This window comes from Lissotriton helveticus, chromosome 1_1 (assembly GCF_964261635.1).
Source record: "Lissotriton helveticus chromosome 1_1, aLisHel1.1, whole genome shotgun sequence".
Classification (NCBI taxonomy): Eukaryota; Metazoa; Chordata; class Amphibia; order Caudata; family Salamandridae; genus Lissotriton; species Lissotriton helveticus.
In genome coordinates, this window is record NC_136057.1 from 1637394197 (window position 1) to 1637414887 (window position 20691).

General features: G+C 43.9%; 1 protein-coding gene and 1 long non-coding RNA gene across 2 annotated transcripts in view; one reads left to right on the forward strand and one right to left on the reverse strand.

The window, feature by feature from the left end:
• Positions 1–1726: 1726 nt before the first annotated feature.
• Positions 1727–18723, forward strand: LOC144829481 (uncharacterized). Its single transcript, XR_013610680.1, has 4 exons — positions 1727–1807; positions 1886–2012; positions 2094–2178; positions 15268–18723. It is a non-coding gene; the product is annotated as an uncharacterized LOC144829481 (long non-coding RNA).
• PDE1B (phosphodiesterase 1B) overlaps positions 15477–20691 on the reverse strand; it is a 1091117-nt gene continuing 1085902 nt past the window's right edge. Inside the window, exon 15 of the mRNA XM_078688664.1 lies at positions 15477–15614. The gene's annotated coding sequence lies outside the window, so the exon portion shown is untranslated. The remainder of the gene's footprint in view (positions 15615–20691) is intronic.

A 20691-nucleotide genomic window follows, 5' to 3' on the forward strand; every position in this document is an offset into this window, starting at 1 on the left:
GTTCGATCCGCAGACGAGCCGGATACATCATAGAATATTTTATGTCCCGGTCTCGTAAACGCCGCTTCACGGACGTGAATCCTTGCCGCTGTCTCTGTACCAGCTGGGTGAAGTGCATAAAAAATAACAACGAAGCGTTCTCGTAGGCCAACGGGCCCGTGGATCTCGCCGTTTGCAGGATAGCGTCTCTGTCCCGAAAATTCAGGACTCGGGCAATGATGGGATGTGGAGGCGCCCCGACCTTTGGGCGGCCACCGGGGATCCTGTGTGCCCTCTCCACAGTAAAGAACTTGCTGAGCCCCTTAGGTTTGAGGTGTTGCAGGATAAGATCCCCGACAAAAAGATCCGGGGTCGCCCCCTCGGACCTCTCCGGGACCCCCAGGATACGAACGTTATTGCGGCACGCCCGACCTTCGTACTCATCGAGTTTCCGGTCAAATTGGTGTCGGGCCACCTTGAGGTCGCACACCACCTTCTGAAGTTCCGAGACATCCTCGAGGAGGCTCCCGGTCTTAACATCAAGGTCTTTAACCTTCTCAGAAGTTTTGGTGAGGTCACCCCTGATGAGACCCACCTCAATAGTAACCGTGTCCAGTTCCGTGTCGATCTTCCCCAGGGAGGATTGAACCCCTTTGATGGCGGCCATTAATTCCTTCATGGTGGGATCTTCACCAACCGGGTCTCCTTCAGGGCCCCCGGTCGGAGTCCGTTTCGTATCAACTGGGGACCCCTTAGAAACGACATACTTGTCTATACGATTAGACTGGACCTGCCGGGTCGATTTCCGGATTTTCGGTGGATTCTTGTCAGGGTCTCGTGACGCCATCTCAACCGCAAAAGCAGGAGAAACCCACCACTCCTCAGTCGAGAGGAGACGGGTCTTGTGACGGACGACCTCAGAATAGGGTAGAGAGACCAAGGACACTCCAGCCGCCGCCCAGGTGCAACAAAGTAAGATCCGACCGGCCACTTCCGGTCTTGGGGGCCGATGTTGTCGCTTCACACTTGGGGTCCCGGTTCCGGGGATCGCAGGCCCCAATTCTTCCGGAGACGATATTCAGGCGCCAAAGCAGCTAATCAAGCCAAAATTTCACCTAGCGACTAAGGTGTTGGTCCCCCACCCGATGGTAAGGACGGTGTTCAGGATAGTGGCTCAGGCGGCCATCTTGGTCGCCGGCACGGCTCCTCCCCCACTTGGGGTATTATTAAGCATTCATTATACGTATGACCTACAGGGTTAATTAGCTATGGTAGTGTTGAATGGCATTCTAGGGACACCAGCCCAGTGCATATTTCTCTATTTATTCACTTAGGAAGTGGGACCTACCCTGACTCAGGAATAGTTGTTGACAATTTGATATTACATATTGAAATGCGCCTTGCTCACAACCGTGTAACCACGATCAGGCTCCTCCTACCAGATGGTTCGATGTCGCTCATTTTTGTCAATGTGCTGTATATGTATTACATTGTTATTCATATTGCGCTTAACTTAGCTAGCTGGTATTTAGTTCATTATTTTATTCTTTCACTTATACCAGATGCGCATGATCAGACTGTTATTTATAACTGTATGAGCCTTATAGCGTGTTTTACATGACTGTGTTGTTGGTATTAAACCGCTACGCCCTCTTCCATCCTTCCAGTCCCTTCCCCTCCCATTCCGACCTCAGACCTGCCCCCGCCTTAACCACGCCCCCCATCCAATCGGCATCCTTCTCCGTAGTCTGGACCTCCCAGACACGGAAGTCAGCGCTCTGAGATTCCTCGCTGGATTCATTCCTGCCTTGTGGTCCGATTTACCCAGGTACGAGCTTCCCTTTCGCCCTTTTTTCCTTCCCCCCCCTTACTTACTTTTACTTAACCGATTCCTTCTTGCCCCCAGACCACCCCACCGGAGTTACGTGATCCCCGCCCGCCTGCCTATTGATCCCCCACCGCCTGAGAGACTTGACTGCAGCCTGTCTCCTTTACTGGCTTCAGGCACTGATCCAAGCCCTTCAATCACACAAGTATGTCCCTACCGTTCCTCCATACGTACAAGAACGCCTCTTACTGGTCTCCTCTCTAATTTGGTCCCCTTACCTTTACAGGCTTCGGTCAACTGGAACGCCTTGATTTCATTTACTGTTCTGACGCTTGCGCTTAGGCGCCACGTCGCCGACAGCTGTGCCCCAGGTAATGAGCTCCCCCATCCCCCTCCACTCACATCGGCCGTACCCACCCATGCACGTTCCCCAACCAGTATCTCTCCTGTTTTAGATCCCCTTGAATTGGACTTCAACCAACCCGCCGGACACCTTTTTCCGGTTTCCCTCCAGGTATTGCCTTTACGTTCTCCGCCCTTCGCCTCTCTCACGACACCACCTCCCTTGGATTGGTGACCCTTTCCCTCACCAGGAACTCAGTGTCGTTTGCAGCACTCCGTTGCATGGTTCCACACTTAGGGACCTTTACAATCTTTTGCTATTCACTCCGTGATACCCATCGCATGTGCTTTGACACCTCTCTCGCGAACCTGTTATTATCTGCTGCTTTATTACGTACGCTGCAGCTACCCTACTTTACTCCTTACCCTTTCGGTGGATTTTCTTGGGCTTAGTATCCTTGATGCATGATACTGTTACAACTGGCCCTGACACGCACTACCCTCTTTTGTCCTCCTCCACGTGCCCTAACTGATTCTTTCCTACTGATTCTTGCTTTCTTCCCCACTATTTGCACCTTCCTCCTCGAGTCTCACCCCTTGAGCACGTTACATAGCTCTCCTCTCATCTGCCAGCCACCCGTGGTTTATGTACCCTCCCGTCCGGCCCTTTTTTCCCCCTACTTCCTTTTTTCCCCACCGCATCACATCCTTCATTGTTCCCTTCTGCCCCACAGTTTTGAACATGACACAACCCCGTCCTGAAGATGGTCCCAATTGATCCGGGACCAAAACGTCGTCGACCCAACAGTGCAAACTGAGGCGCAACATCCAGTGTGGCTCTACAGAATTGTGATTTGAAGTCACCTTAAATATGTCAAACACTGAGCCACTCACTGTATAAATGTTGCACTTTGTTCACATTGCACCGCCCACGCTGTTCCACCCCTCCACTTGCGTCGCTAGTCATCACTTGTATATAATTGAGCACCAAGTACACTCGGTTGTCATTTAAACTTTGTGAATTTGATACTGTTCTGAGTATTCTAACCTGTCTTTTTCTTCCTATTTTGAACCAAATATATAAGTAATTGTAGCATACAAATCGTTGGAATAACTGTCTCCTTATTTACTTGTTCATGTAATGCTTCGTGCATACTTTGGCAATTGCCTTTCTAAGTTTTACCTGTTGGGATACTGTATTTATATAAACCTTGTAAATATGGTGCAGCTGGTGTATTGTTTACGTCACCACTGTGTCACAAAAAGTGACGCAACTGCAGTGCAAAAGTTTTGCAAGGCCTTCATAAATAAAGCCCTCACTCTGCTAAGCTCTACTAGCCTCAGTTGACTTGACCAGGTCAGCACACAGTACTTATCACATCTTCTTTCTGTTTCTAAAGGAGTTAAGAGGGATGTCTTCTGTTGTGTTCATCAACTTTGTGCCATTCACATAGTGAGACGAAGAAATGACCTGCAAAAAATATTTTATGCAACGAATATTAGTTATTCAACCGATGCGTCCCCTGTGAAGATGAGTAAAGTATACCGTCTTTGGAAATTCATAGACAACCACAACGGTAGGGTTCTCATTTTCCAAATCCATAGAGAAAAGACACGTCACATCTCCGCTTGATGTCTCTGAATGGAAGAGATGTATCTGATGTATAGATATAAGATAGACCAGTGATGAGTTACAGGGTCTTTATTACTGATAGTAACCTTGTGACTTTGTAACAACCTAATATGTGTATATATTATTAGACTGGCTACAAATCACAGTAACATGCATAGTTCATGTAAGCAACCTAATAGATAACACACTCATGCAAGCCAATATGTAGGGTGACCAACCGTACTTAAATTTTGCGACCGTCTGCAGTTTGGATCTCACGTCCGTTGTCTGTGACGATCCCTGTTACGTACGCCTTTTGTCCGTAATTTTGGGCATTGGGGAACAGCACTGTTCCACTGCATAAAGCCTGATCAGCTCCCTTATGGGGCTGCCTCCCACTCTTCCAGGGAGCACAAGAGCAGCCCCATCTGCCCATTGTCATTCTGTCTGCGGCTGATTGGCACATACAGAATGACAATGGGCCAGTCTAGGCTGTTACAGCATGGGGTGGCCTCCTCCTGCCTCGGTCCAGGGCAGGACATTCAGGCAGGTGGAAGAAATGTGCAAAAACGCCAATGCTGCTATGTGAGAATCCAGTTCATTCAGAGAAGTTGGTGAAACAAGTTAAAAAGAAGGGGATAGCCTCTTTCAGTCTCATCCTTTTAGAAAAGTGAATTTTCAATATTATAGTTAACAAATCCATGGTTACTGCATTTTTATTTTATTTTTTGCAACTAACAACCATTGACAAAGCCAATAGTTCTGGCTTGTTGTAGGTGTAACGTTACTTGTTGTGTTATATATCTGGATACAATGACAGAAGAGGTCAAATACCAGTCCGGCAGCACACTATGCTAAGCACAGATTTTTAGGTTAGGTGTTTTAAGCCACGCCCTTAATTACATTGAACACACCCTTTGGAGAGACCCCCCACCCCAATTCTTTTCATCCCGCCTGAAGCCCTGGAAAGACACGTCACAGTCACTTCATGGCCTGGCACTGTGCATCATGCACGATTCATGACTTCCACTTTTTCAGATTGCGTATGTGCAGGAGCAGAGTGAACCCTACCCCCACCCCTTGCTTTAGGAACAACAGCAAGGGTGAAATTCTTGATGGGCCTCTTCTGTCTGCAACTCTGCAGGCAAAAGCTCAGCTCATAATTAATATGAAAAGGTGGGCAAGTGAGTAAGTGAAGCGATGGGTGGATGGCTGGATGGATGGATTAGTGAACGGGTGGATGGATGAAAGAAAGGGTGAATGGATGGATAATGAGAGAAAGGATGAATGGATGGATGAGTGAGTGGAAGGATGGAAGAGAGAAGAGGTAAATGGATGTATGGGTGGAAGGGTAGATGGAGGGGTAAATGGTTGGATGGATGAGTGAAAGGATGGATGGATGAGTGAAAGGGTGGCTAATGGGCAAGTGAATGGGTGGATGGATAAGTGAAATGATGGATGGATTGATGAATTGATAAGTGAAAGGGTGAATGGATGAACAGATGAGTGAAAGGGTAGATGTAAGGATGGATGAGTGAGTGGAAGGAAGGGTAGATGGACAAAAGGATGGATAGATGAGTGAAGGAGTGAAAAGGTGGATGGATGAGAGAAAGGATGAATGGATGAATGAAATGATGGATGAGTGATAGAGTCAATGGATGAATTTAATGATTGGATGAGTAGATTGATGGGTTGATGAATAGAAGGAAGGATGGCTAAGTGAAAGGGTCAATGGAGAGAGAAAGGAAGGATGGATGGATGACTGAAAAGGTGAATGGGTGGAGGATAAGTGACTGGGTGGATGGATGAGTAAGTTAAAGGATGGCTGGATGGATGAAAGGGTAAATGGCTAGATGGATGGATGAGTGAATGGATGGATGGGTGGAAGAGTGGATGGATGAATGTGCGGATGGATAGGGTGAAAGGGTGGATGGATGAGTGAAAGTGTGGATGGAGGGATGGATGAGTGAAATGATGGATGAAGCATACATGATGGATAGGTTTGCAAATGGATGACTATGTTTGCTATGGATGGGCTTACCTATATACTATTGCGCAACCTTCTCTGATGTGTCTGCAAAACGTACCTTTTGTCAAAAAGTTTTGTCCTGAATTTTGACCTCCTGTCCTGAATTTTTGTCATGAATTTTGACCCTTTGTCCTGAATTTGTACACTCACCGTCCTGAATTTTTACATTTACCATCCTGAACTTGTACCCATGCCAGTTGGTCACTTTACCAATATGCCACAGCTCTAGAGCAACACGCATTATCTCCGGCACACATATGTCCTTATTCACACACACACACCGAGAAGCAGCAAGAACAAAAAATACACTAACACAAAATAATTTCCTGTTTTTTTAATTACTTCATGTACTATTTTTTTTTATACATGCGCATAGTTTGACTTCTGCATTCAAGTTCATTTTTTTGCTATTTAATGACTTTCAACCGGAAGAGCAGCGTCCGACGCAGCTGTCATCGGAAGTGACGCTTGCGGCACATTAGAAAATCAATGTGAAAAGTACAAACACTACAGAGACTATACAGAGTACGGATGCATTGGAGGAAGAATATTTACAACAAAGTACATGATGTATTTATATAAATAGGAGAGAAGAGCAATTTTAATGGCCGCTCCAGTCAGTACGAGACTTTGCATAACCTTAGAAGCACTGCAAGAGAAAAGGTGAGAAAGGGCTGCAAGGGACTACAAAAAATATTAATAAAACACGCCGATTCGTCTCAACTAGAAAGTGGCTTAAAACAGGTGAGTGGACTCTTTAGAGACAACCTCGACACATCACAGGTGGAACACAGGACCCGGAAACTGCTGGGAGGGGAGGAAGGACGAAAGAGGAAAGCCACCATTCTGAGGCCAGACATTTCAGGGATTCGCACTCGAACCGAGGGGCGCCCGGGGTCTCAAGGTGTATTGTATTGTATTGGCATACTTGTATAGCGCAATGGCTGTCACCCAACGGGTATCCTGGCGCTTCAGACTTTTGTAATCCATACACGATGTTTCCATCATGTTTCTGTCTCTGGATTTCTGCCTGTAGCTGTCCACCACTCCAACCACATCTTCCCTATGGGCGACAGCTGTGACAACCGTTTAACCACTGAGGCGAGGGCTCTGCTGTGAGGAAAAGCTGTTCTGTGAACCCTATCTCTGCTGCTTCCATTTTTCTGAATCCGTTTCTAGAAGAGTGGGAAATCTTACCAGGTCACACTGCTTTCTTATAGGACGTGTGAAACGAATCCATCTTTGTGCCAATAGTGGCGAAAGGATAGGGTATTCGGCCAGGGCTTTAAGTGGGCCGGGTCTCAAGGGGTCTGAGCACCGGCAGTTTTTTTCAGGGGGCCTCGAAACGGGTCTCTATCGGGCTCTGTTTTGAGCCCTAGCACAGGCAGTCCGTTTTTTTTCCCGGACAGTAGTGACATACATGTGTGCGTGGTGAGCGTTGAAGAGGAAGGAAATTCTTTAAAGAGAGTCACTTTCTCTCTGGATGTCCCTTCTCTTTTTAAAACTCAGGAGCAGCAACACTGTCGTGGTGTCACCAGGGCTTTAAGTGGAAGCTTTTTCAATATTATATACAAGCCACATATTTGCTGCTTATTTTTCTTGTGCAACTAGCAACCATTGACAAAGCCAATAGTCGTGAATTGTAGGTATGATGTGACTTGTATCATATATCTAGGCACAATAACAGGAAAATCAAAATACAAGTCAGGCGGCACACTGTGCTAAAAACAGATTTTTAGCTTACGTGTTTGTAAGCCACGCCCTCAATTACATTGACCACGCCCCTTTGAGAGACCCCCCCAGTTTTTTCATCCCACTTAAAGCTTACTTGAGAGTGTTAGACCGCCAATGAACTAACCGTGACCACTGTAGTTGACTCCATTGGATGTCTGTAGGCACCAGATGTTGCAGCATGGGAAGTACCTGTCACAGCCATTTCCCACTGCACTGAATAACCGCATGTCGTTCACTATGTGCATAGAATCCTTTTATGCTCACTGAGCTGTCAGGCAGTGTGGACTTGACCAGACTTTTGGGATGTGAGAAGTGTGGACGCTGCTTGTGGCATCAGACGTGGTGGAAAAAGTTAGCCCCTATTTTGGTCCCTGTGTTTAGAAATGTAAAAAAACTGGGCTGGGTCTGCTTGTACCATATGCTGTGCCACAATTCTCTTTTATGCCAGGTGCACACATCCGTGCCACAGCTCCAAAAAGCATGTCAAATGCAGGGCTTTAAATGGGCCGGGTCTCACCGGTGCTGAGCACCGGCAGTTTTTTAAAGGGAGCCTCAAAAAGAGTCTGTATCGGGCTCTGTTTTGTGCCCTGGCACAGGCGGTCCATTTTTTCCCGGACTGCAGTGACAGCAGGCACATGGATGTATGCGTGCTCACACTGCTCACTTCTCACTAGTGGAGAAGTTACCGCATGACATCATGCCAGGTGAGCCTTGTAGGGGAAGGGAAATCCTTTAAAGAGTCATGTTCTCTCTGGATTTCCCTTCTCTTTTTGAAACCCAAGAGCAGCAACATAGCTGTGGTGTCACCAGGGCTTTAAGTGGAAGATTTTTCAATATTATATACAGGCCATATTTGCTGCTTATGCAACAAACAACCATTGGCAAAGCCAATAGTCTTGACTTGTTGTAGGTATGATGTTACTTCGTATCATATTTCTGGATGCAATGACAGAAACAGCAAAATACAAGTCGGGTGGCACACCACGCTAAGCACAGATTTTTAGCTTACGTTTTTTAAGCCACGCCCTTAATTACATTGGCCACGCCCCTATGAGAGACCCCCTCAGTTTTTTTCATCCCACTTAAATCCCTGGTCAAATGTTTAAGTGCAGATACACAAAAGCAGAAGTCGCTGTTCGATCTGCAGCAGCCGGGTTTGATCCCAGAACAGGTCCTGATTGTTTGGAGAATAGTATGTTTGGAGAATAGTAGGGGCGGGACTGTTTTAGACTTGAGAGAAGGCATATATATGCGGCTGCCCGAGGCCACGCAGTGGCCATCAGGAGGGCGGCCCCCTAGTCACAGAGGGCTTCCCTCCGCCCCCTCTAGCACCCTCTCCTCCCCGGGCAGGAGGAGTCCCGGAAGGGGGGGTAGGAGGAGCTGTGTGGTCACGTCCAGTGCGGCAGGCAGGGCGAGGGGTACTTAAGTCCCCCTCGCCATTTTCCATGCCTCTTTGCTGCACCGGACACGTCGTGGTGACCTTGTCTTACGCATTCACTGCGCACATTGGTCTCGTCCAGAACTAAGATGAGCGAAGCATCAGTTGGAAGCCTCACAGGTGCACGGAGGTTCACTCTGATGTATGTACTGTATTGCTTACTTACGGCAGACTGGACCAGCAGAGCAGAGGGAGTGGCTTGAAGACGACAGAGAGTGGGGGAGAAGCCGAGCTTCGGGCCCTACCAGTGGACAATGCAGGCTGGAAGAACTGTGAAAAAGGTCTTACCTAAACGACTGTGTGAAAACGTTGAAAGACAAGTTAAGACAGTGATAGAAACTGTTCAATACACGTACAGATCACAAACACTGTACAAGGAAACAGACAACACGCAAGAATATCTGGAAAGGTGGAGCAATTCGTGTGGAGTGCCATGGCTAAAAAGTATTACAAAAATCACAGTTCGGTCATGGGCTGCCCTTGTGAGTTCAGCAGACGCAGTGTAAGACTGCACTTTCATTTAGGGAGCAAGTGAGGGAGAGAAAGAGCATGTGGTGTTTTTATACATGGTTTACAGAGAGGAAGCCACCATCCATCTCACTCATCATCAGTCAGCATTCTTCCCCACAGTACAATGTGAAACAGATTGCATCATGGTCCATGGAGAGCCACCCAGTCTGCCCACTCGTGCCTTACACTGCTCCTAATGCTTTGTCGGCATGCTGTGAAGGAGGGCTGAGCCGTCACTTTCTAACATGGCTTCCATTTAACCCTTGCTGCACCTTCCACCCTGAGGAAAGATAGCCCAAAGTAGAACACCTTTGTTCATATATATATATATATCTATATATATATCTATATCTATATATATATCTATATATATATATATATATATATATATATATATATATATATATATATATATATATATATATATATTATTTGGCTATTGGCAATTTACATACAAAAGCTGTAACTCACTGCAATTGCATCATATCAGTACCGTTGGCCTGTAAATTACAGATTTAATGCCATTCACATGAATTATGGATTTCAAACCAATGGGAAGATTACAAAATTGTGTTTCACTAGTATTATAAAAAAATACATAAAGGATAGAATGTTCCTGTACGTAAATATAATTGGAATGTCTTGTTGGTATTTGCAAATCATTCACAATTTGGTCATTTCATATATTATGTCACTCGAACCCCTCAATGGAGTTACACATGTTACCTGATATGTATTCTCTATGTATGAGGCCTCTCACCAGGACAGTTAAGGTTACATTCCAATTTTCTTGTTAAATATTTTTGAATTTCATGCATGCATATTAATGTACACATTATACAGAGTTTGCGTTACCATTCACTGGACACCCACACACCCATAGAAAATGCTGATGTTGTTTTGAGAATTACAGCTATTATTATGTTTGCAAACAATATGCAAAGAAATTATCCCAAGCTTACAGATTTCAAAAGCTTCTCTTCACTGAAAAGCTAATATAAATGTTTCTGCTATTGGGTGAATAAGTGTCTTGAAATCTGAAATCAGCTTGGACATCAAAAATTATTTAGAAAAGTTCTAAAGTGTTGAATGTGGGAAGGACAGTGTGTAAACATGAAGTAAGAAGAATTGCCCAAAAATATGACAGCATGGTAGGTAGACTTTTAAAGATGTATTTACAAGCAAGCAATGTTGAATTGCGGTGGCTGAAATTGTGGGACTTTCCCTCTCCAAATTTTGTGAAGTTAATGGTAAAACCTTCATGAATTCAATGGAAAGGTTTTTCTTACAAACAGAGGCAGAAGCAAATGTCTAAAAGAATTGGTTGGGCCATAGGAAAAAAATCTTCTTTGACCGTCAATTGATTTTTTGCTATTTTTAAGGAATGTAAGTGAACTGTCTATGAGGCTATCCTCACTTGTTTTGGAGTCATGAAAGTGCAACTTCTTTATTTTTATTATTCCTGAAACGAACCACAGAATGCTTTCAGAAGCATAACTGAAAGAAATAATGAATTTGAATGTTCTAGTAAAATTAATATCATTGCCCCATTAATCTAATAATCTAAATTTGTACTTACTTCATTAAAAGTATTCCTGGCTGCAATAAAACTGACATTTACAGCTTCTGGTGTTTGCTAAAGGAGGGATTACCCCTCTGAAGTATGTCCTATTTACGAGGTTAATAAATTGAGATCCATTTGTTTGTATAACAGAAACAATTACTATACATTTCATCGCAGTATACAACAACTTGCATCTTGATTTTTGTTATAGGACTAAACTATTTCATAATTAACTCCCAAAGTCAAAAATGAAAAAATAAAATATGTTCTTCCTACTTTACAAATTGTAATTGTTTAAGAAATTACTTCTTGTTTTTGGTGTGATGTAGGTGGTGGTGGTGGTGGTGGTATATTTCAAAAGTTCTTCCATCTCACCATCAATAAAAAAAATGCAAATTCTGAAATCTTCTGCAAACATTTTCCTCAATGAAAACATGTTTTATCCTAAAACAAGTTACAAGCTCTTTTCCCAACTCATGTATTTTCACCCTGACTCGAAGAGAGCCATGGTTAAACAGTGGAAGGGCTTCAGTTTCTTTATGAGGTAGGACTACCCAGGAGCTAAGAAGCCATACCTCTCCTGTAGCTCTGTCAAAGAGCACTGCCTCCAACTCGAACCACAGTGTATTTACGCTTCATGTGAAGTGTAATGTTACCACCTTTTCCAAAAGAACTAGGGGGCATATTATCAAGCACGGCGTTAACATTATCGCCATTTTAGCTGCAGAAAACTGCTGCTAAAGCGACGATAATAGGCTTGATAATACGCCGTAGAGAATTCCCATAGAAGCCCATGTCCACACCAGAACATGAGCTTCTATGGGAATTCACAAGGGCGTATTATCAAGCCCATTATCGCCGCTTTAGCGGCAGTTTTCTGCCACTAAAGCGGCGATATTGTTAACGCAGTTTCTTGATAATATGCCCCTAGATAACGGAACGAGTGGCAAGTACGTGCAGCTCTTAAAGGGGGAATTGGTTCACAGGAAGCTTGCCTTACCAATGGAAAGAACTGTACCGTGAAAAAGTATTTTACCTTTTAGTGTTAGCGGGCAGTAGACAATCATCAGTGCCGGCTTTAGGGCAGTGCGACTGGTGCGGCCGCACTGGGCGCTGAGCTGTGGAAGGGGCGCTGACCTCCGGGTGAGGGAGCTGTGTTTAGCAATAACCTATGATTGGAGAGATTTGGGATACTTTTACCCAATAGTAGTGAGAGAATCTGAGGAGGCTTTCATCGGGTCTAGGGCACCCCAAGTAAGTGCTGCACCTGACCAGGCCCCACCAGGGCTAAAGCCGGCCCTGCGAAGCAGTGTATTCCTCATGATCATAAGCTATTTGGCGGCTGTGCGAGAAATGGCGTAACATTAGCCCCCGTGGTCGTGGGAGGGGGGACGAGCTCCATGGGGCTCCCTCGGCACTGTGCATGGGTGGCGGGGCCCTTGCCTGAGGTCCTGACTGAATCCGAGCGTGGGGGCCTTCTATGTAGGAGGCCCCCTCCAAGTTTCATTACGCCACCGTATGAGAGTGCACATGACTAGGAAGAAAAGACTGACTGAGCCTGCTAATCGCACTTCACCCCGGAACAGTTCCAGGTTTAAAACTCTAATGTAACGGCGCGCACACGGTGGTGTTCTTGTGGCGGTTTGACTGACGTTTTGCGAATGACGTCTGTGCATAAACTAGAGGAGGGAGAACTCGAACACAAAAACAACTCCTAAAAACTAATGACGCCGCTACTAGATTACACAAACACCTGTGAAAGGCAGCCAAGGAAAAACAGAAGTCATTCCGAGACAGGCTGTGACAATTAGCACATAATGAAATAACTACCATGGGATTTAAAACGCAATGAAGCAGAAGAAGCGCTGCCGCGGCAGAGTGGGCTGACACCACTTCTAAGGCATTATTAAACTTGGTTTTATTATCTCAGACAAGTTTAGTGTTTTTTTTTCCTTTCTGTCAATGTCTGCAGGTGGCAATGAGTCTTGATGCTTGCATTTGTTCTTATTTTGCACACTTAGTTTACTGACTTTAATCCTATATAGCACACCTAAATATTTCATCAGCATTGCTGCTTTTTTAACTCTGTGCATAGCAGGCTGATGGGCTTGCAGAGTGGCTTCCACTTTTGCATCTGAGGCATGGTACACGAGGTCACGGATTTAAGTGTACCGGGTCCCTCCGGGTCTCGGGGCCAGTAGTTATTTTAGAACGGACATCGAAACGGGCCATACATTTATGTCCTAAACTTTACGGGGAAAAACTGATGATTTCTGAACAATGATTGCAATAAATGTTCGGCTAATCCATGTCTGATTTAGTGTCAGTTTATATTTCACTTTTTTTACTGACTCTTGCACTCCATGAGAGAGTTAGTTATTGCCAGGATGTTGTGTTTTTGTATTTTTTTGTCCGCTCCGCATTTTATTCTTGTATAGTCCATGCGTCGCCTCCAAGTGTTTATTACTGCCACGATTAAGAGGTCTAGAGTTGAGTGCCTGTCAGTGGGTCAAAAAGGTATTCAGAATACATGGTCACCCAAACTTTGTCTTTCTCCAGAGCTGACATACACAACCACTGACAAAGCTAATTGTCTTGGCTGGTTTTAGGTGAACGTCAGTTGCTATCTTATTATATCTGGATGCAATAACGGAAAGCTCAGAGAAACACCAAAACTACTGGTCGGGGGCATACTAAGAGAATCACAAAATTAGGTTATGTTGGTAAGCCACACCTCTAACTCCATAGCCAATACCCCTTTTAGAGACCCCCCATTTTTTTTATCCTGCTTAAAATATTAAAGCCTTCAAGTGGTGCAGGTCGCCTCTAGCTAGTCTGCCTTAGCTACTCATTCTGTGAAATTTGGATTAAAGTCGGTCCTGGAAGTGGGGGAGTCCAAGGATTTCATCCACTTTTACGGTTTCTGAAAGAATGAGGCCCATTCACAAAGGCATTTTGGAGCATGTAAAGCAGTACTTCTATAGTACCCTTTTACGAACTCTAACATGCCTTGGTGAGTTGGCACAACAACATCTAAAATGGTAAGAAAACAGGAATGTTCGGGCAATTTTAAAATACAGTTAGTACAAGTAGAAAGGACTGTGCCATATCTGCACTTTTACTTAAAGGGAGTTACAAGTTACGGGGCAATTCACAAAGGCAAGTAAGAGTATGAGTATGCAAACAAGTAGTCCCATAGTATTACTTCTCATACTTGCTTTTGGGTCCCAACGAGTAGTGGGAAGAGACAAAGGAGAAATGCCTAAATTATAGTAGACTCACAGGCACATATTTAATAACTATTGAGTTAACGCCCCAAGCCACCTTGCTGTGCAGAAAGTGAGAGTGCATAATTGCACCGTATTTAACATTCTACGGCCCATTCCTGCTTTCTTACTGCGCTGGCGCACAAACTGCTCTCTAGCGTCAATATAGGCACCCTTTCACAATTGCGCAAGGGTGCCTACGTTGTAGACAGAACTGTTTTTGTGCAGCAAGCATTCTGCAAGGAGCATCGTGCTGCACACATAGAAAGAGAAAAATGCCTCTCTTGAAGTGTCCCTTCCTGCACAAAAACAATCCTGCCTGCAACGCATGACACAAGTGTACCTGTGTTGGCACTAGGCTGCCAAAAGTGTGCCACCACTAGCAAAGGACAGGAAGGTGCCGTATAATGTTAAATATGGCACATTCATGCTGTTTCCCTTTCACGCAGCAAAGCCCAGCTAGGTGGCTTGTCGCGTTGAGCTCGGTCAAAGATTGATGAATACATGCCCTTAAATGCATCCTGGGAACTTAACTCAATTGACATCAAAATAAACTGATACAACTACTTATTCAATTAGGGCAAAATTGTCTGACTATATGCAATGTAGTATTTTAAGAACCCTGACAGCTGTAGCACAGGGAAGCAAGATCTGTCAACATATCTTACTTCTCTTCAAGTGAACAGGACCCTCGTACTGAAATTAGAGGAAATAATATAACTGGAAATCACAACCATAACCACACTACACACACGCACACACACACACACACACACGCACAGGTTCTTGAATCACTAACACCTCAACAGCTTCTCCACATGATGAAAAGCCTACTGCTCCCGACCATTTTTTGTATGTCTGGTGTAGAATGTTCGATGAAGTGAGAAAGAAACAACAGAATGTGCTACGTGAAAAAAATGTTTAAAAAAACTTGATTGTCTTGAAAAATCTCTTGTTTTCCGCAGCAAGGTGAAGCCTTTTCTAACCTCTGAGGAACCTCTCCCAGGGTCGAAGGAATCTGGAGCGGCAGAGGGTGTGGCGAGAAAGGACAAGAGGCCAGAAGGTCCAGGACAGGCCAGAGCTTCACTGTGCAGAGATGGTGTGGAGGGGTGTGTTGCTCCTCAAGTACAGCAGGTGGCCTTGTTCGATGGAGGATTCGACTGCTCTTAAGTCCTGGACACATTCTGCTTATTCTTAAGTCTCAATGTTTCTCTTTTCTTAGTGCATCTCACTCCCTCGTGTGAATGGTGTTGGCTGCAAATGGTATCGAAGAAGACTCTGGACTGACCTGCTTCCCTTGCTGAAGAACGACCTGCGAATAAAGACCCAGAGAAGTAATCAGAAACAGGAATGTACAACTCCAACGTTAACATGCAGTTAGGTTCAATAAGTGGTCATTGCTTGAAGTCTTCTAATCAGAGGGCATATTTACAGGGCCTTATCTCCGCTTTTTTGGCTTTTAGAGCCAAAAAAGCAGTGATAATCTTTTCGCTCTATTTGCAAGCCGGTGCTAACATGCATTAGCGCATGTTAGCAGCCGTTTTGACGATGCCTCGCTCTGCATCTCTAATGAGATGCAGAGTGGGCGTCACTGGGCATACCCCTGACGGATTACCTTGTGAATTATCGCTAAATGCACATCGCGATATTTACAAGGTGGCCCTCAGGATTTTAGCAGGCGTTAGTTTTTGGCGAAAACCGCGGTTTATGCCGAAAACTAATGTCTGCTAAAATTCTGACTAATGAATGTTGACAATGAGAGGCAGATTGATGTGTTACGACCACAGGGTCATATCATCAAGCATATCGCCGTTTTGCAGGGAACATCGCTGGAAATCCAGCGTTGTTCCCTGCAAAACGGCGATTTCCCCGCTATCGCTGGATTATATATCGCCGTTGAGTTATGCTTTGATGATAATGTGCTAACTCAGCGATTTAATTCAGCGATAGCCGGCATTAGGGAAATCAGTGCTAGGCACGCTGGGCGACAATTATCTCCCCCAAGATGGTAATAGGACAGCTTTTTGTGCATCATATTATCCAACATGGCGGCTTATATGGAGATGCAGCTGTCTATTAATGAATTAAATTTTATTAGGATGGACCTCACAAGTGATTTGTAATGCTTGTGTCTTGTGGACAAAACATTCTGAATGTCATAGCTAAATTAACTTGTTGGTTGCTTCAATGATAGTATCTAAATTGTGGAAGACATATTTAATCTTATTGACCACATCACGGGTAGACATATCAATTTGACATTTTGACTCTTGGGGAAATGCTGATCCAAATAAGTTTTTGAATACTGTAGCTATTAATGATATTTCTTGATGTCTCTCACTGGATATGACCCTAGGTAACATTTTGGAGAGCTTTATTGAAATTAGTAGAACTGTGTCATGTGATATATATATATATACAAACAAACCCCCGAAAGAGCACTCTTCCAAATCATGGTTTAGCCCCAAATGTACAGCAGCACTCAAAGCACTAAAAACGCCAACAAATAAGACACTACGTGTAATATAGTTGACATCAGGGTAGCTAGAAATAATTATAAGCACGCCCTAGAGAATTGGAGGCAAAAAAAATCAGAATTATGGCTTTGCAGGATTTAGAAAAAGCTGCTCATTTGAAGGACAACAGGCTTTTTTGTGAAACAGCAAATCTGCCTTTTTTCCATGCATAGTCCAGCCACTGGCACCGAGTGCCAAATCTCTGAACAAGACTGATTTGACCATTTCACTCTAACCTTTAACTCGGTTTATGAGGGGGATGGTCATGGAAGGGCTTTAAGTCAGACTCCCATCTATTAAATGAGGACTGGCTGGTAGAACCTATAGACTTAGCATCTGTCACCTAAGTCATCCAGAGCACAGTCAGTTGTAAGGTCCCAGGCACTGATGGGGTCCCAATAGATTTAAACATAATTTAGACATCTGGGCACCACTTTTAACTAATGTTTTAGGGCAGCAGTTACAGGTAACTTAATACTCCTGGAGTGAGGCCAGCATAGTACCAGTTTATAAAAAAGTGACCCAATTTCATTAATAGATTCTACAGTAAAGATACTTGGCAGGACATCTTGGGCCAATTGGAAGATTGGGCAAAGGCCACCTCTGTCTTTTCGCCATTCCAAAATGCTTTCCAACCCAGTTTAGGGACCGAGAGCAGGCACTCAACTTAACTCTAATATGGGGGCAGCACGTCAAGGCCAGGAGCAGTGCCTTTCACATGGCATTTATGGACCTCTCCTGTGCCTTTGACTTAGTAGGTAGAAGGAAATTGTGGGAACGAATGAAATAGACTGGCGTTAAGCACCTTTTGCTCGCTCCTGCATAGGCACACAACCCCAAAAGTGCGTTATACACAATCAGGGGACTGCACAAAACCAATAAGGTGTACAAGACCAGTTAGGATGGGCGAATATTAGCTCCATTCATATTTTACTTTTATCAATTCCCTAGATGCTTTTTTAGGGTCATGCAATAAAGACGTCCCACGAATTGGCACCCATGCAGTTCTAGTACTTTTATATGCAGATGACACAGTTCTTTTAGCATTAACAGCAGATCGCCTCCAGAACCTTGACGTGAATCACCTAAAATTATTTATAATGACCTGTGGTCTCAAACGCACTAAATCCAAATGTTTCAATACTAGGGGGACGCCTATAGAAAAAGTACAATCTTTTAATTATATAGGCCTTCTGCTTGATGCTAATGGGTCGTGGGAGAGGTTAATCAATCAGAGAACGTAAAAGATGGGGGCAGCCTGTGAAATGATATTTAAATTTGCTAAAAGGTTAGGTCACAACCAATCAAGGAGATGACTCAGCTTTATAGGAGCAAGTGCTTTTCACTTGGTGCAAATAGTGCAGGAGTTAGATGAGGTGCTCCAAGGAAGTTACAGGCAGCCGAAAACACATTTTTGTGAAGGCTCCAAGCGATCCCTCAAACTATCCCAAGTTTTATCTTACGCTTTGAATTGGGAATAGGTTTTCTGGAGGACTTTGCTGGCATAGCTCCTTTACTATTATGGTTGAAGTTATGGAGCACTCCTAAGGTGGGTTTCTCGAAGGAGGTATTGGAGGATTGCTTAAGTCTAGATAATATGACCCCCATCCCAGTTTTCACATCCAGTTCTCTTGCTTAAGCTCTTCACAGCACATAAATAGGGACTGGGATACCTGCAATCTTTAGCTACACCGGAAATTTGTTGTACTTGGCTATATTACTGCTGCTATAAAGCTAAGCGAGAATTATGCATCTTAAATCATAAACTGTGGTGTTTTATTATGCTGTTTTATAGGATTTTTGATTGATTTGCAGGTTTTTATCCCTGATGTGATTGTGAAGAACGTATTTATTGCTGTACATTTATGGGCATTGATTTGGCCGAATAAAGATTATTGATGATGATGATGATGACTCTCGAGTCCAATCAATCTACACGGTAAAAGTCAGGTGTGGGGAGACAAGGAGGCTTACCAGTCCTCTTTCCACCCTTTCCGTGTATTCTGTATCTCTGTTATCACCATAGAAAGGGCATGGAATTATAGAAGGTTAACGCTCTGTAATAAGATATGGCCAGCAGCGAAAAAGCTATCAATATTCAATGATCAAGTTTAGAAATAAGAGTATGGTAGATCAGCGTCCTCATCAAAGAGACCAATACATTTAAAATGAATCTTTATAGCTAACTGGTGACTTAGAAGAAGGACATTATGTTATAATATGTTTTTTTAAATTATTACTCTATTAAGCTCTTGTGCACATAGCTTTTTAGTGCTATTGAGAATCACATAACGACAATCATAACAATGCAAAAAAACTACAGAGGTGGTAAAACTATGAACGTGGATGTGCTTATTGTCCAAATTATCCTATCTTAAAAGGTTTCCTAACATTAAGCAAGGAGACTTCCGAACAAAGCCCTCGTGGCTTTGACTACTACAAGAGCGAAAGCCAGATCCCCAAAAGAAACGGTACTGGCCTTATTTCCAAGGAGTACAGCCAATTGGACAAAGCAACTTGTCCTGCAGTATGTTTTCTAATTTTGATAGTTAGTAAGAGACCTCGGGCCTCATTTATGAAAAGTGACGCATCGCTGCGTGAAAACAGCGATGCGTCACTTTTCACTGCGCCCTCCTTGCGACACCAATGATGCGTCATATTTACAGTATGACGCATCATGGCGCAAGGAGTTACAGATACGTCAGTATTTCTGACGTATCTGTAAGCGCAAAAGTGACGCATTGATGGAGTGTGTCACAAAAGTGACGCAACTCCAGCAATGTGTCCTTTCACATGGGGCAAGCCCCATGTGAAAGGGCCTGCGTCAGTCTTACGCCTGCCATGAGGTAGGCGTAAGATATTGACGCATTAGCGGCCAAGAAATGGCGCAGTGAAATCTTATAGATTTCACTGCGTCACTTCCATGACCCTTTCTTGCATCAAAACACCCCCCTTGCATACATTATACCTGGTGCAGGTATAATGTGGTGCAGAGGTTTACAAAGTGACGCATCTACCTAGATGTGTCACTTTGTAAATGTGGCGCAACAAGGCGCATTTTTTACGCCACTGGTGCGTCACAAAAAGTGACGCACCAGTGGCGTAAAAGTGACGCACGGCCTCATTAATGAGGCACCTGGTGCCGATAACCATGGCCTTGACAAAGATCCTGGGCTTGTGTAGGATGCCTAGAATAGAGGAGGGTGGGTCACATGCTCATGCTTGGACAGTGAATTGTCAAGCAGCAGCATTCTGTACTCGTAGTTATCTTTCTAGCCATTTCTATGGTGCAGCTTTTTAAAAGCATTACCTTAATATAGCTGAGCTTGAACAAGGGTGTTAAAGCCCATATAAGAAATTGCATGTAACCGTGTCTCGGAATGTTTTTATGTAAAGAGCAACCTGGGTTTATAAGAAGTTGTAGGCATTGATATGGATGCCCATCTGGCATACAGCCAATATACAAAAAGTGACTGGAGGCCAGATATAAGTACTCTAAATGGGAGTGAAAAGAACTTTGATCAGTTAAAGAGACTCTGTAAAACAACAGACTTATTGTTATTTCATGATATGTTGAAAAAAGACAGGCTTTTGATATTTTGTATGTAATAAAGTCAACTTTTAAAATGTCAACTACATCAAAATTGAGGTAAAATTGTTGAGGTAATAATGTTGTGTCCATCTTTACTACCTATGACAATTCTAAAATATTGAATTTTAAAATTTGTTTTATTACATTAATTTATCTAACTGTACCCTATAAACTTCGCTTGCTATCACCGAATCCTTGAAACCCTGCACCAGACTCTTCCCCAAACCCTAAAAGCCTTCTCTGAACCCTTAAAACCGTTACTACTCCTTTATGCACCATTC